The 14,736-nt window shown below is 36.2% G+C and overlaps 1 protein-coding gene and 1 long non-coding RNA gene across 2 annotated transcripts in view; one reads left to right on the top strand and one right to left on the bottom strand.

Annotated features, from left to right (window-relative positions):
* LOC119575475 (GRIP and coiled-coil domain-containing protein 2-like) overlaps positions 1–14,736 on the top strand; it is a 102,901-nt gene that overhangs the window by 77,161 nt on the left and 11,004 nt on the right. The gene's annotated exons all lie outside the window — the stretch shown is intronic.
* LOC119575477 lies at positions 2,368–6,480 on the bottom strand. Its single transcript, XR_005228984.1, has 5 exons — positions 6,436–6,480; positions 5,286–5,431; positions 3,142–3,245; positions 2,612–2,789; positions 2,368–2,475 (listed from the first exon to the last, which is right to left on the bottom strand). It is a non-coding gene; the product is annotated as an uncharacterized LOC119575477 (long non-coding RNA).

The following is a 14,736-nucleotide window of genomic DNA, read 5'->3' as shown; positions in this document are numbered from 1 at the left end:
TATTTATTCATTAAAAGGATGGATATTAAATAAAAGGGAAGACGCTTTCACAAGGGGCAGTTAATCTTGGCGTGATATAATTCTTTATTCATTATAGTGATTTGGATCCTAAACATGCACTTTTAAAGAGAAAAATGCACAAAAATTTCTTATGAATTATTTTAATTGCCACCTAAATAGCAATGCTGTACTCCTTAAGGTGATTGGCTAATTTCAACTGCCAAAAACCATTTTCCAGCAAATTATCCCTATCAAGAAAAAAAAATTACCGGGTTACCTGTTTTAACTCTGTTGAAGCTGATAATGTCTCATAGCCCAGATTATCTGGAACCTTCAGGACGTCTGGTTGTACTGACATTAAGGGACAGGTCTTGGATGACTGTGTGGTAATTGTGCCTCTTCCGGGCTTATGGGCATGGATTTTTCCTTGGAGTCTGGTATCTACAAAAAAGATGCACTCATTACATAGTGGATAAATCTTTCTAAGCCTCTCTTCATTTTTATTACTCTTAACTGTGATAGACATTTTTTTCCTACAGGGCTTATTCAAAATTCATTTATATAATGCACATAATTTCAAAAAAGAAAAAGAAAAAAAAGAAACAAAAAGAACAAAAACAAATGGAAAAAAAAAAAAAAAAAAAAAAAAAAAGGCCATCACTTACAAACCTAAAGTTCATTTCCAGAACAGTGTTCTACAAACCAAAAGTTCATTTCCAGAACAATGTTCAAATATCTTTTAAAGAATTATTCTATAAAAAAACCTGTTTCACCTGATCTATACAATTCAACAACCATTATTGGAGTCAAACTTGGAGAAACCTCAACTGGATCTCTTCTTAACACCTCCAGGCTGTGTGTATGCCCTTACTATCCAGAGTCTCATGGAATTTCCCATCAAAGGCAATTTTTTTTAGCTGTAAATGAAAAACTTCTATTTAGAGAATCAGCTTTTAACCAAAGGGAGAGACTAATATATAATAGTTATTCACTAAACCAAATGCACTATATCATGTTCAGGCATATAACAATATACCATGGTGAGTTCAGAAAACCAATGTAGATTACCTCCCAATGTACATTCAAAAAATTACCCGACAGAAATATATAATCAATAAGGTAATCTACTGTTTCAGACATTACAGCACAATTTTAAAGATACTTTAGAGAACCCTACATATCAATACTTACCATGTTCACTGCTTCCTCTACACTTCCCCCTTGCGACAGCTGTAAAACCACTTCCTTAATTCTTGGCTTTCACATCCTCCAGACGCTGAGCCCAAATTGTCAATTTTAGCATTTTTGTCATCAAAAAGACGATATGAAAGCACGAGGACATTCCACTTCCTTTGGCTGCTTCAGACAATTCATTCTGCAAACCAAACAAGTTTTTTCTTTCCCAGTTGGTTAAGTGACCAAGAATATTGTCATGGGAAAGGATGGAAACTAAAGAAATGCGAAGGAAGGGAAATGGAGCATGGCGAAGAGCGTTTCCTGGAATGGGGCGCGTGACAGCAGAATGCATAGAACTGGCAAAGGGAATGATATAGCATGGTACTGAATGGAATACAAGGACTGAATCCTGTATCTCTTATAACAAATCTGAAGTTTGTTGTGAACCTCAAAAAATGTTGTACTGGTACCTCATATAGATGAGGCCAAAGTTTATTGTGTTTGTCTCCAATTACTTTCAATTTTTCGATCACACAGATTTTGCTTTGAGCTCATCCTCCAGCTGTTGGTGTTTGGCCCAGGAGCTGTTCAGCTGATGACGGGGGCAGACTGTGAGGCTGTGAAACTGACAGCAGTCGTTGCAGCTCGTCTTCACGGGACAACAATTCCTCGGAGGCATTCAGGTTGAATCGTAGCTCCTCAACCTAAAAGTTTGGACAACCATTATGCCATAAAGATAAAGATTTGAATCCCTTTTCTGGGTAACTCCAGAAATTTCACTTTCAGGAAAGACAGGAAATATACAGATCTACAAAGTTCCATGAAAACAATTTTAATGAACTTAAATACTCTTGCAAAACTTTATGATAATATATTTTTGCCTTTTAACATCTTTCCTTCATTTTCTGATGATGTATATTACTTAAAAGATTTCATTTTTAAAAAACCCGCATGGAAATAGTTGTAAAATTAGCCATGAGAAAAAAAAAAAAATCAAGTAAGTATGAAAATCAAACACATTTCTTGATATTTCAACAACTAGAAAAAAATGAAGCGACAAAAGAAAAAAATATATAACTACATTTCAAAAAGCACAAATGCATTACCTCTCTCCCTTTTATTGCCAATTCATTCCTTTTCTCCTCAAATCCTCCTGAACCAGAGTGAACCGCTGTCTCATCTCGGCAGCCATGGATGGTCTGACCTCCTGAGCTCATCCAGCCGTGCTTCCAGGCTTGAGATTTGAACGAGCTGGTCACTTGACCGCTCTTGGAGGGCATCTCGCTCTATTATTGCCTCCTGAAAGACCGTGGGTAACCATTATTTATCCTTTGTGAGTAATATACAGATGTTGGATAACACAATTATGCTAAAACTTACTGCAATCATACCCACTAATCCTTAAGATTTATGATTCAAAACAAAAACCACATACATCTAGATCCAGCCTCAGATTTTAGACAGTCATCTCTAGGACCCGTGTGCGCTTCACTGCTGCTTCTGTGGTGCGCTCTAGCATCACCAACTTATCCTCCAGTCGCCTGTCCAGAGCGGATGGAGACAAGGCTCTGCTGCTTTCCAGCTCACGTAAAGATGGGATGTCCAGGCGATCTCTGTGAAACCATTAACAGTGTTAAGTTGAACCATAAAGTTCAAAGTACATTGTGGCTAATGTTTGAAGGGAGGCATAAAACAAAATGGTCAATTTCACAAGGCAAACTGCATAATTTATATTACAGTCCTCTTCATTTTCATCAGAGTTATGTAACTTTAACAAAGGGAAGAGTGCTAAAATACCAAAATACTAGATGCACATGAGAAATTTTGAAAATACTCACTGCCATTCATCCCTTTTTCTCCAACATAACATAAGCCCCTTTCTCAAAATCAATACCACCTCTCAACTATCCTGAGCACTAATCAGGACTTTCCATACTGAGAAAGAGAAGAAAAAAGAACACTTACTTGACAGACAAGTCTTCCTCAGACTGAGAGGCGGAGGAGATGGATAGTTGCAGAGCCTCAAGGCCTCTTGTAGTTCTGTCCAGCCTGTCTTCAATCACCTGAAGCTGTTTAAAATAATCATAATAATAATAATAATTACTCAAACAAACTGGAATGTTTATAATTAAAATTTCATAGTATGCAGTAGCTTAAATGATGATCATGGCTTTTGTAAACTTTTCTTTAAAGATGTTATTCACTGAAATTTCAATTTCAATTTTTTTTTTATGAACTTTCATGCAGAAATAGATGTTAGTACGACAAAATGTAGCTTTATGATTAATACATACTTATCAGTTCACTTGTGATTTAGTCCCTTACAATCAAAAATAATCAACAGAAAGCATTAATTATTTGCTTTCAGTATCACATGGTAATCAGTATGACAGTGCAAACAAATAAACACTTTCCTAACTCAAGCTTAAAACTCCAAAGAGTGCATAAGGGTAATGTTAAAGGGTTTTCCTTAAAGCATAATGATGATTTTTTTTAAGGGTCGTGTGAACATTTTTTGACAAATACCATTGTTTATAAGTTCTAAAAACCTAAAATCATGTACAAATTTCTAATATACAAGTTCCAACTAGCAACAAATGGGGGTTACCCAAAGTCTAAAATCAATTTTAAAGTAAAGAAAAATGGAAAGTGATACTCACAAGGGGGTGTGGGGGGGAGGGAGGGGGAGGAATGGAATGAGAGAGAGAGAGAGATTAGAGAGAGAGAGAGATAAGAAAGAGAGAGAAAGAGAAAAAGAGAAGAGAGAAGAGAGGGAAAAAAGGACAGAGACAAGACAACAAAACAGAGACAGAGCGAGACAAGCAGGCCCGGGAAAGAAAGAGAAAGGACAGAGAAAAGAAGAGAAAGAGAGAAAAAGAAAAAAAAAAAGGAAAAAATAAAAAAGAGAATAGAGGGAAAAAGAATGAAGGGAAGAAAAAAATGAAGGGAGAAAGGGGAAAAAAAAAGAAATGAGAAGAGAAAGAATGGGGGGGAAAGAGGAATGGGGGGGGAGAAAAAGAGAATAAGGGAGAAAGGGGAAATAGAGGGAGGAAAAATAAAAAAAAGAATAAAAAGGAACAAATAAAGGGAAGGAGAGAATGGGGGGGAGAGAGAAAGAATGGGGGGAGAAGAAGAGGGAAAGGAGAAAGGGAATGAAAAAAAAAGAATAAGAAAAAAGGAAGAGAAAGAAAGAAAAAAAAGATAAGAAAAGAAAAGAGGGGAAAGAAAAGGAGAAAGAGGAAAATTTTTTTTTTGAAAAAAAAGAAGAAAGAGAAAGAAAAAATAAAAAAGAATGAAGAAGAGAAATGAAGAAAAAATGAAAAGAGAAATAAAAAGAGAATGAGAAAAGAAATAGAGAGAAGAAAAAAGAGAGAAGAAAAAGAGAGAAAAAGAGATAGAGAGGAATGAAAAGAGAGAATGAAGAAGGAAAATTGATTTTTAAGTAGAGAGCTAGAGAGAAAAGGAACAGGACAACAAATAGACAGAACAAAAAAAACAGCCCAAAAAAACATAAAAAGAAAAAAATATCCCAAAACTGGGGGTGAACACCCCCATCCATTACCAAATTTGTCCTCAGCATTTGAGGGGCCAGCCCCGCCCTCCTGAGTCCTTCAAAACAGGAGGGCTCGCATGCGGGCCTCTTTCCCCTTTCCTCGGGGGCATCGTGCGAGAGAGGCGGTGGAAAAATCTCTCCATAACCAGTATATCCCACTCGGCACACTGCCCCTCTTCCAGCGGGGTTTTAATTCTTTTTTGGAGGTTCCCGTTAGGTAAAAACCTTATCATAAACTAAATTATCAATATCAATGTAGTACTAATATCATGCGTGAAAGTTACAAAAATTAATTTAGTATGGCAACTACATGTTTCATTTATTCTGATTAAAATACCATGTTATTAACCCTAATCTGTTTTATATTACTGCTCATAATTCATGTCAGTGAAATATACAATTTGAAGTCTTTGTTAACGATTAACAAGTTAGAAAGTCATTTGATCGAAAACTACCATGCTCATGCAAATAATTTAATCATGTAAATTTAAATACTCTGTCTTTACAGACCAATGACAAAACAAACAAAAGATGCAACTGCTCAATCTATCTCTACCTGTTGAGTGAGATCCAAGGAGTGACGCTGTGCCTGCGCAAGGGTGATTTTAAGGACTCAACCTGGGTGTTTACCTCAAGCTCTTGCACGCATTTGGCATCCAGCTGGGATTCCAGAGACTGTATGATATCTCGAAGGTCCCAGATCTAATGTGAGACGACTTGTTAGTGACAACCCAGGAAGCAATTATAGTGTAATTTTTATTTATTCTCAATCATCCACTATCTATCTTTCTTCTCTTTTTCTCTTTCTTTCACTCTCTCTTTCCATTAGCCACATCCCTCCCTCCTATCTTCCATTATTCTAATCTCCAGTGTCTACTTTCCCCTCTCTCTTAGTCTCTCTGAATCTGAAGCTGAAGCTGAATCTTCCTCTTCCTCTCTCCTCACCTTCTTATCAATATTTTTCTCTCTCTTCTCTTTCTTTCTTCTCAATTTTGCCTCTCTTTCTCACTCTCCCTCACTTTACCATTCACTCTGCTTCTCTCCCACCTTTATTTACTCACTTCTTTTCTTCTCCTATTCTCTCTCTCTTTCTCTCTCCTTTCATACACCATACGTATAATATGTACAAACCAGCACCCTACACATTAATAATCAACATCAAGATCACACCCTTTAACTCTTTCTTCCTACATGCTCTTCTTTCTCTGTCTCTATTCCTCCTCACTCTCTTTCTTCCTCTCATCCTCCCTCTTCCTTTCACTTTCGCTTATATGTCAAAGTATTAGATAAAACACTCTCTAAACAATTCCATTTCATGTGCTTATATTACAAATCAGCTCTAAAGAGCATTAGGGAAAAAAAAAAATAATAATAATTTTACAAGTCACATAATGAATAAAGAAAATCAAATCAAATCAAAATGTGTATTAGGTGTGGTACTGTACAGAAGGATGCTGCTGATAAAATAATATTTGATGTTGTATATGGGTACAGATAACACAAGGAAATAAAGCAATGTAAAACACATTCATGCATGACTAAACCAAAAAGTGTGCAAATTGCAAACACCAAAACAATAACTTTTTCTTCTGTAAATGCAGGAAACTAGAAAGATTTAAGGAAAAAAAAAAGAAAAGAAAAGAAAAGGAAAAAGGCTGTAATCTCTCACGGCTCGGGTGCAACGAAAGTAACACAACAACGTTTACCTTATCCACGGCAGTCTTGTTCTCAGCTAGCAATTCCTCTTTTAGTGGCAAGAGCATCCTGAAGTTCCTGTGATTTTTCCCGTAAATCTCGTTCTAAATTCTCCACCTACGGCACAATATGATATTTGTGCATTCCTTCTCTTGTGAATTAGGTGCTACTGTATGCTCATCAGCATCTACTAATTATTTAATCTGATTCACAAATCATCGCAATAGTCAAGTGAATATAAACCTGAACACAAAGTATTGAAGTGAATCATACTAATAATTTGTCATGCATGGACATGCGCAATTACCACACACTACATTAAAAACTTAAAAGACTAAAATGAACACACAAGCATCAAAATGTACAGCACACACAAACAAACAATATGTTACTCTTCTGCACAGGACATAATTTAATCATGCATTTATTACACTATACAGTTTACCAGCATCCATCTATATATTGGACTTACCTAACATTCAACCCAAAACTCAATAATAATTAATATCAAGGTAATATCAGTCAACCATAACAATCATATTATTCTAATCTGCATCTTTTCTCAGCATGTACAACTGCACTACAATGGAATACAATCACATGTACAATCAAAACAACTTGTCAACCATAACAAGATTTCCAAAAACATCAGTAAACTATGATACCATGCAGATTCACATCAACATTTCATGTACATACCATTGTTCATGTACGAGAAAGATGTTAAAATCTTATCTTGTATTAAACATGCTACAAAGGCCAGTCAGGAAAGACAAAAGTTGAAACAACCATAGGAATTAGAAAAGTATACACCCAGTTACAAAAAAGGAGCTATAAAGGAGGTTAATACTTTGTGCATGGAATAAGGATTGATGAGTTTAAGCATACAACTTTGTAGCAGTTTGGTTACTCCTCACACAGAGTAACATGTGCAGGACATATGTACTCAACTATACACCTACACCCAGACATGCACATGCCTCTCCAAATACACGCATGCACAGACACACAGCCCACACTCACACTCACACGCACACGCACACGCACACGCACACGCACACGCACACGCACAAGCACACGCACACACACTCACACACACACACCCAAACAAACATGCATGGATGCATGCAAAATGCATTTCAAACACCACAACCCCCTTGATATAGTGAATTAATCTGTGTGTAGGAATTATCAATTTTTTTTTTTGCTTTTATCCCATGCTTCTGTTCTTCCAAAAGTGCAAGTTGAACAGAAGAAACATAATAGCAAGCAGCTAGAAAAACATGCTGCAGCAAGCTTCTATAGAAAATAAAAAATTCCAAAACCATGCAAATCCTGAAGCTAGAAATTAATGGCATGCAATAATATTGAGAACAAAAAAGACAGCAACATATCAAAAAGCATATTTCATGTAAGGGGAATGAACATAGGTATTTTAAGCACTTGCTATAATTTAGAGAAAAGGATGCAATATCAGTAATTCATTGGAATGCATGTGTCCTACACAGCTTTTAGTGACAGAAGAATAAAAGAATCACATGTATGTATTTTTCTACATTAATCAAGTTTACATAAATTCTGCCGAAATATTTTTGATGGTAGTATATTTCACAAATTTCTCCTATCATTAGAGAAAAATCTAATCTTAGCACTTTTAATTTCAAACCTGCCTTACAACAGTGTGAAGTAATATCAGGCTTATTCAGAAATGGAAATGGGGCTTTAGAAATTCAACTGAAGTGTTTATGTGTAAAGATTTTCTTTCAACGATAAAAGATACATTCCATACCTTTTTTCTAGGTTTGCGTGTTGTGTGATGACAGCGTCCCTTTCCGTAGCGGGACTTGTAACTTTTCCTTCGTTTGGATGAGATCCTCCACCCCCTGGTCACGTTCACTGGCGTGTTCCCCCCAGAAATTGCCGAGAGGACCGAAGTGACGGTCGGCTACTTCCAAACTGTGTAGCCGCAATGAGAGTAAGTTAGAGGAGTCCAAGAAAAAAAAAAAATCTTTTAACCCTCATTACATAGTAAATTTATGTATTATTTTCAAGCTCATTTGGAGAGTAATACCAACAGCATTGTTTGAGTTTTAAATCTAGTTTATTTGTCACACTCAAACCTTGTAATATTTGTACATAAGCCCTCCAAAATATACATACGAAAATATACATAGCAATTAAATATGAAAATTATATGTACTATGTGCTGCTGGAAATAGAACTTCACAAGTCTTCTAAACTCCAATCATACTTACGATATGACTAATAGTTTACAGGTCAGTCTTTTCTCTGGGAGCTGAGACAATACTGAATTAGTCACTAAGTGGTATCTAAACTAATACGTCTCTGGAGTTATTAATTAGTCTATCCAAAGTTTAATACAAATCTTAAAAAATACATTTTGGTTGTTGCTCTTAGCAGTTAATTCAATTTTTACCATATCACATAAAATGAAAAAAGGGGTTTAAAACTGAGCAAATAAAGAAGCAATAATTCAAAATACACCATCTCTCTTCTGAAATGTAACCAGTGCATCTACAATAGAAAAAATAGTAATGTACCTTATGCGATCCTCACAAAACAAAGGAAAGTTGTCAATTATACCAACCTCTGTGACAGATCTGACACTTGGGCCTTTAGTGTCTCAGTAAACTGCATCACTCTCTTCCACTAGGGCCTCCAGCATTCCCTCAAGGTCCCCAATACGAGATATCAATTCCGTGTGGTTTATCAAGGACTTGTTCTTGGCAGACAGGAGTGCTCGGACTATGTTGAAATATTTGGAAGGGTGTTTATTAGATTATTATTTTCATTATTCTTAAATAAATATAAAATTATTACCCCTATTAAAATCATAATCATTATCATTGTTATGAATATCATTATCATTATCATTGTCATTAATACTATAATCATATTATTTTATATTATAATCATTATCATTTTTTTAACTACACCAATGTCATAAATGTTATTATTTTTATCAATTTTATTTTTTTATCGTGATAATCTATGATCATTTCCGGTATTATCACTTTTTCACTATCATAATTATAATCATCAAGATTATGAGGATAATCAACCAACATTTCTATTATCAACATCATGTTCCTTTTATTTACAAACTGAGCTATGAAGTGTTCTCTGAAAATATTTTTTTAAGTTATGAATTGCACAACTTGAACCATTTCTTGCTACCCCTGACCATTATCACTGCAAACTAATAATTTCCTAAGTATTCCCCCGAACAATACATAAAATATGTAAAAAGGGGTATCGTAAATCAACAATGATACAAAATGGAATTACATCTTCTATAAAAAAATTACCTCTTTCTTTAATATCTTTAGAAAACTTTCCCTTCTGGCTGCATACTGGGTTGTACCCGTTCCCACCTTTGCCTTGCGACTAATTCAAAACTCTTCCAGTGATCTTTTGCAGTCTGTAAATAGTGGAATTGTTTTAAACAGATTAATCATATGTATAAGTTAAGTGGCTATATTAACTACATCTCACTTCCCATTTCTGGTAAATCTCGTAAGTTTATCTATCCTTGCTTTCTTTATACTAAAGTAAAATCATGATTTGTATAAATCCAATAAGAAAAAAAAACCTTTCTTGAGAGGTTCATACCTGGAGTTCAATTGCAAGATTCTTGTTGCAGTGATTGAGATGCTCAATTTCTTCTTCCAACACATTTTTCTCCTGTTCACACCCCTTCAAGAGGCCCTCAAGGTGATGGAGCTTCAGCTGAAGGTTCTCTGTAGCTTCTGCACTTCGGCAAAGTTGAACTATTGCCCGCTTCAGCTTCTCTTCATCACCCAGGTCCTGGGGTTCCAGTTTGGTCAAGTTTATGAAGGAATCATCATGGCACAGTAACTGAGTCAGACTCTGAGAAAAGTCCTCTGGATACTTTGAACTATAATGACTAGTTAGTTGTGACTTTGAGAGCTGCCTCGCTCTTTCTGTATCTGGTAAGGATTCCTCTGTGTTTCCACACAGCTGATCATCATTCTCATCTCCCTGTCTACTTGTTGTGGGCTGCACTGAATGGTCAGGAGATGCATCTATATGATGCTGTGTGAGTTCAAGGGAGCTTTCCTTTGCATTGTCAATGTTACTTTCATCCCTGATGGTGTGCGAGGAGAGGTCTTGACTCTCAGTCACTGAATGCATGAAAATCTTTAGCATTCCTGCTGATGCTTGGAGAGAGATGGTCAGCTCTTGGACCTCTTTTTCCAGATGATCCACCATGACACGTTCCCAACGCCCCTTCAGAATGGACATCAGCTGCGGATAGGACTTTGTGAGGATTTGGCGGACTTGCTCATCCTTGTCCATGTCATCCAGCATCCCCTCACTCATTGCTGTGCTATCAAGCATTGATTCTGCATTGCTCCCCAGTTCTGTCTCTTCACCATGATCTGCTTCAACTGTCTTCCCAATGAGGCCAGTTGACACAGCACTATCCTCAGGGAATGTAGTATACTGGTTTGCCTCACTTTCATCATGCACGCAGTCTGACAGGAAAGAGAGATCCAAGACCTTGCCCGGCATTACCTCTTGATAAGGGATAGAATCATGAGCAGGAGCGGCATGGGATTTGTGCGTGTAATTCTCAGCCACACTGTAGTAGTGCAGCAACTGTAGTGTCACATGAGAAAGGAGACCTACAGTTTTCTTGTACCAATCCCTGGAAGGTAAAGCAGTGATGTCTATCATCAACAAAGTTTAATAGAACCAATTATTCTTTAAATGTCTACCACAAACCACTATAAGCACATTAAAAATCAAGACAATAGAAACAGGAAGCCCATCACAGCCCACTAACCTGTCATTGTATAGAGACTGTAGATGCCGCTGGAATGGGAGAGAGTTTACATCAATTCCTGGTTCAATAATCTTGTTGAGGTTCACATGTGCATCTTCCAGCTACGCAAGACAAGCAGGGGGACACCAACACAAGGATAAGGAAGGTTACGAGAAGAAAAAGGTTAGTCCATCTACAGTAGCGAAACTAAATTAGCAGATGCAAATACAGTACACAACCACATATGTGAGCTATAAATATAAATATTAATCATGCAAAATTATTGTAATCTAACAGTGATATAATCAGGATGTACAGTAAAGAATATACAGGAAAACTGAAAACATTACCACATTGTACTGCCTAGTTACTACCCAAGCTTTTTCTCATGTATTTTTTCCTTTTCCTTTCTTTGGACAATGCACACAATTATGTAAAATATCTTAGAAAAAATGTCTCAGAAGAAAACACAGGTTTTCAATTAAATAGTTCAATGACTTTTTTTATTTTTACTAAATTGCTTAGTGAAGAGTAAACTTTTAACAATAAGTTTGCTTGTGGGGATGAGCAATACATACCACTGATATTAATTTGAGAGGGACAAGGTTCTGCATAATCTAATGAGAATGTATAAATTCATAATGAATAAATAACAATATTTTGGATATGCTCCTTTTTCTACTAAAATTAACAAATCTCAGAGGGGGCACCAAATTAACAAGAAATCACATAATGTCTATGTTACATCTCTAAACTGTCATTTCAGCTCCTATGCATTTTTTTTTTCTAGCCCCAAGAGAAAAAAGCCACTTAATTAAGACAGCCAAAGAAAAGGGAAAAGAAAAAAATACAAATTACAAAAATATCCAAGCAACATAAAAATGGATATTCTCTCAATAACCAATGGCTCAAAATACATAAGGCTCCCAAACAAAAGGTCAAAGTACAAAACCGTTCTACAGCATTCACCCACAATCTGACATGCATATTAAAGAACCAAATAAAAACTATAATTTAAAATGGTGATAAATATTCAGGTAAGCTTTACTGTGTCTGCATAAATTAGTTTAATGAAAGATGATACAACAGTTTCAGTTTTCCAATAAATCTATTTTGTATATAGTGGGATTTTTAAGTTTCTATCAACCAACTAGAGTTACAGTTTTTTAAATAAAGGCTGGTAATAATTCTTTTGCACAAATAATAAATTAAGAACGTTTTCCTCAATCATCCCAATGAAAGAAAATCTCAATGCAAAGATTGCAAATACAAAATACCTGCAATACATATACCAAACAGGACAATATCATGCAAAATAACTTCTACAAATTGTTTAAAAAACATAACATTATCCATACACTATTTCTTTTACCAAAGGAATGAAAAAAATTAAAGACAAACACAAGAACATCACCTCAATATTCTACAGTTTACTGCAAAACATACGGAAGATTACTGCATACAAAAAGGAACCATAATTTCTTGTCTATAAAGTGTAAAATTCAAGCAAACTATTTTTTCATTTCAATCTTCATTGTTAATTTCCAAACCTGAGTCTAATACCAATGTCTTTCAATTATTTTTCTATTATTTAAGAACAATTATGCTTACAAAGTACACAGACACAGACTTGCATATACCTATGTATATGTATATACTGTATATGTATATGTACATATGTGTTGTGTGTGTGTGGGTGTGTGTGTGTGTGTGTGTGTGTGTGTGTTGTGTGTGGTGTGTGTGTGTGTGTGCGTGTGTGGCGGGTGATGGGTGTGTGCGTGGTTGTGCGTGTTGTTGTGACGTGTGTGTGTGATGTGTGTTGTGTGATGTGTGTTGTGGATGTGTGTGAAGGTGTGAATGGTGTGTGTGAATGGTGTGAATTTGTGAATGTGTGTGTGTTGTGAATGTGTGTGTGTGAATGTGTGTGTGTGTGAATGTGTGTGAATGTGTGATGTGTGTGTGTGGTGAATGTGTGTGTGTGTGTGTGTGGTGTGTGAATGTGTGTGTGAATGTGTGTGTGTGCATGTGTGTGTGAGTGTGTGTGAATGTGTGAATGTGTGTGTGTGAATGTGTGTGTGAATGGTGTGGAATGTGTGTGTGTGAATGTGTGGGATGGTGAATGTGTGTGTGTGTGTGTGTGTGAATGTGTGTGGTGTGTGTGTGAATGTGTGTGTGTGTGAATGTGTGTGTGGGTGTGAATGTGTGTGGGTGTGAATGTGTGTGGGTGTGAATGTGTGAATGTGTGTGTGAATGTGTGTGTGAATGTGTGTGTGTGAATGTGTGTGTGTGAATGTGTGTGTGTGAATGTGTGTGTGAATGTGTGTATGTGAATGCGTGTGTGTGAATGTGTGTGTGAATATGTGTGTGTGTGTGTGTGTGTGTGTGTGTGTGTGTGTGTGCACGCGCACTTGTGTGCACATCTAATGCTGAGAAAAAGATTCACTTTTCCCCCTTAATGCAAAGCATGCGCCCAAATAATTAAGAAGAAAGAAAGAAAGAAGATAGAAGAAGAAGAAGAAGAAGAAGAAGAAGAAGAAGAAGAAGAAGAAGGAGAAGGAGAAGGAGAAGGAGAAGGAGAAGAAGAAGAAGAAGAAGAAGAAGAAGAAGAAGAAGAAGAAGAAGAAGAAGAGAAGAAGAGAAGAAGAAGAAGAAGAAGAAGAAGAAGAAGAAGAAGAATAGCAGCAAAGCAAAACATATAAGAACCAAGCTCATTGCCAAAGCCTAAATCAAAGGCAATGCAGCAACGCGTCAACACTGCACAGGAATACCCCAATAACCGAACCCGAAAACTACAACCCAGCAACCACAAGCATGCCTTAAACTGTCACAAAATACCCACAATACCCACACTGGAGCTGTCTAGGCCCCATAACAAATACAACGGGAGACAAGAAACACCTGTACTGAGGCAAAACACCAAGCAATTCAGTACTGCGTGACCTGAATCTTGATGTTTTGAAGCTCAGAACACAATGTGTGAGAGATGTCAGACCTAATGCTTAGATCACGGTCAATCTGAGCGCGAAGCTGATCCACCTCGTCACTAAGGCCATCTGGCTCCAGAAGCATGCATAAAGGCTGGTATACATGAGGCTCACTGATCCATAATTCAAAATATACATCCAAATGTAAAAATCATGGAGAAGAAGCCTGCAGTCACAAATGAAACTCTTAAAAAAATAAATCAGTGAAAACAATAATTATAGATACACTGAAAAGAGTTATTGTAAAATAGGGTATTTTAGACTTCAAAATATTTGGAAATGAAAATGTAGAATATCTAATTCCTAAATACAACTTCTGCCCTCTTTTAATCAAACAATTACAAGTGAATAAAAACAAATTAAGAACTGTTTAATCTAAACCAAATGAAAAAAAAATATGAATTCTAAATTTGGTTACACTTAGACCTTTTTTCAGAAGAGTGTCTTAATCTAAGATATTGGGCTAAATACATCTTCAAAAATTTATAAAAAAAATAATTCTATTATTTTACCCAGCT

This window comes from Penaeus monodon, chromosome 7 (genome assembly GCF_015228065.2).
Source record: "Penaeus monodon isolate SGIC_2016 chromosome 7, NSTDA_Pmon_1, whole genome shotgun sequence".
Classification (NCBI taxonomy): domain Eukaryota; kingdom Metazoa; phylum Arthropoda; class Malacostraca; order Decapoda; family Penaeidae; genus Penaeus; species Penaeus monodon.
This window is presented reverse-complemented; position numbering and strand designations above follow the sequence as displayed.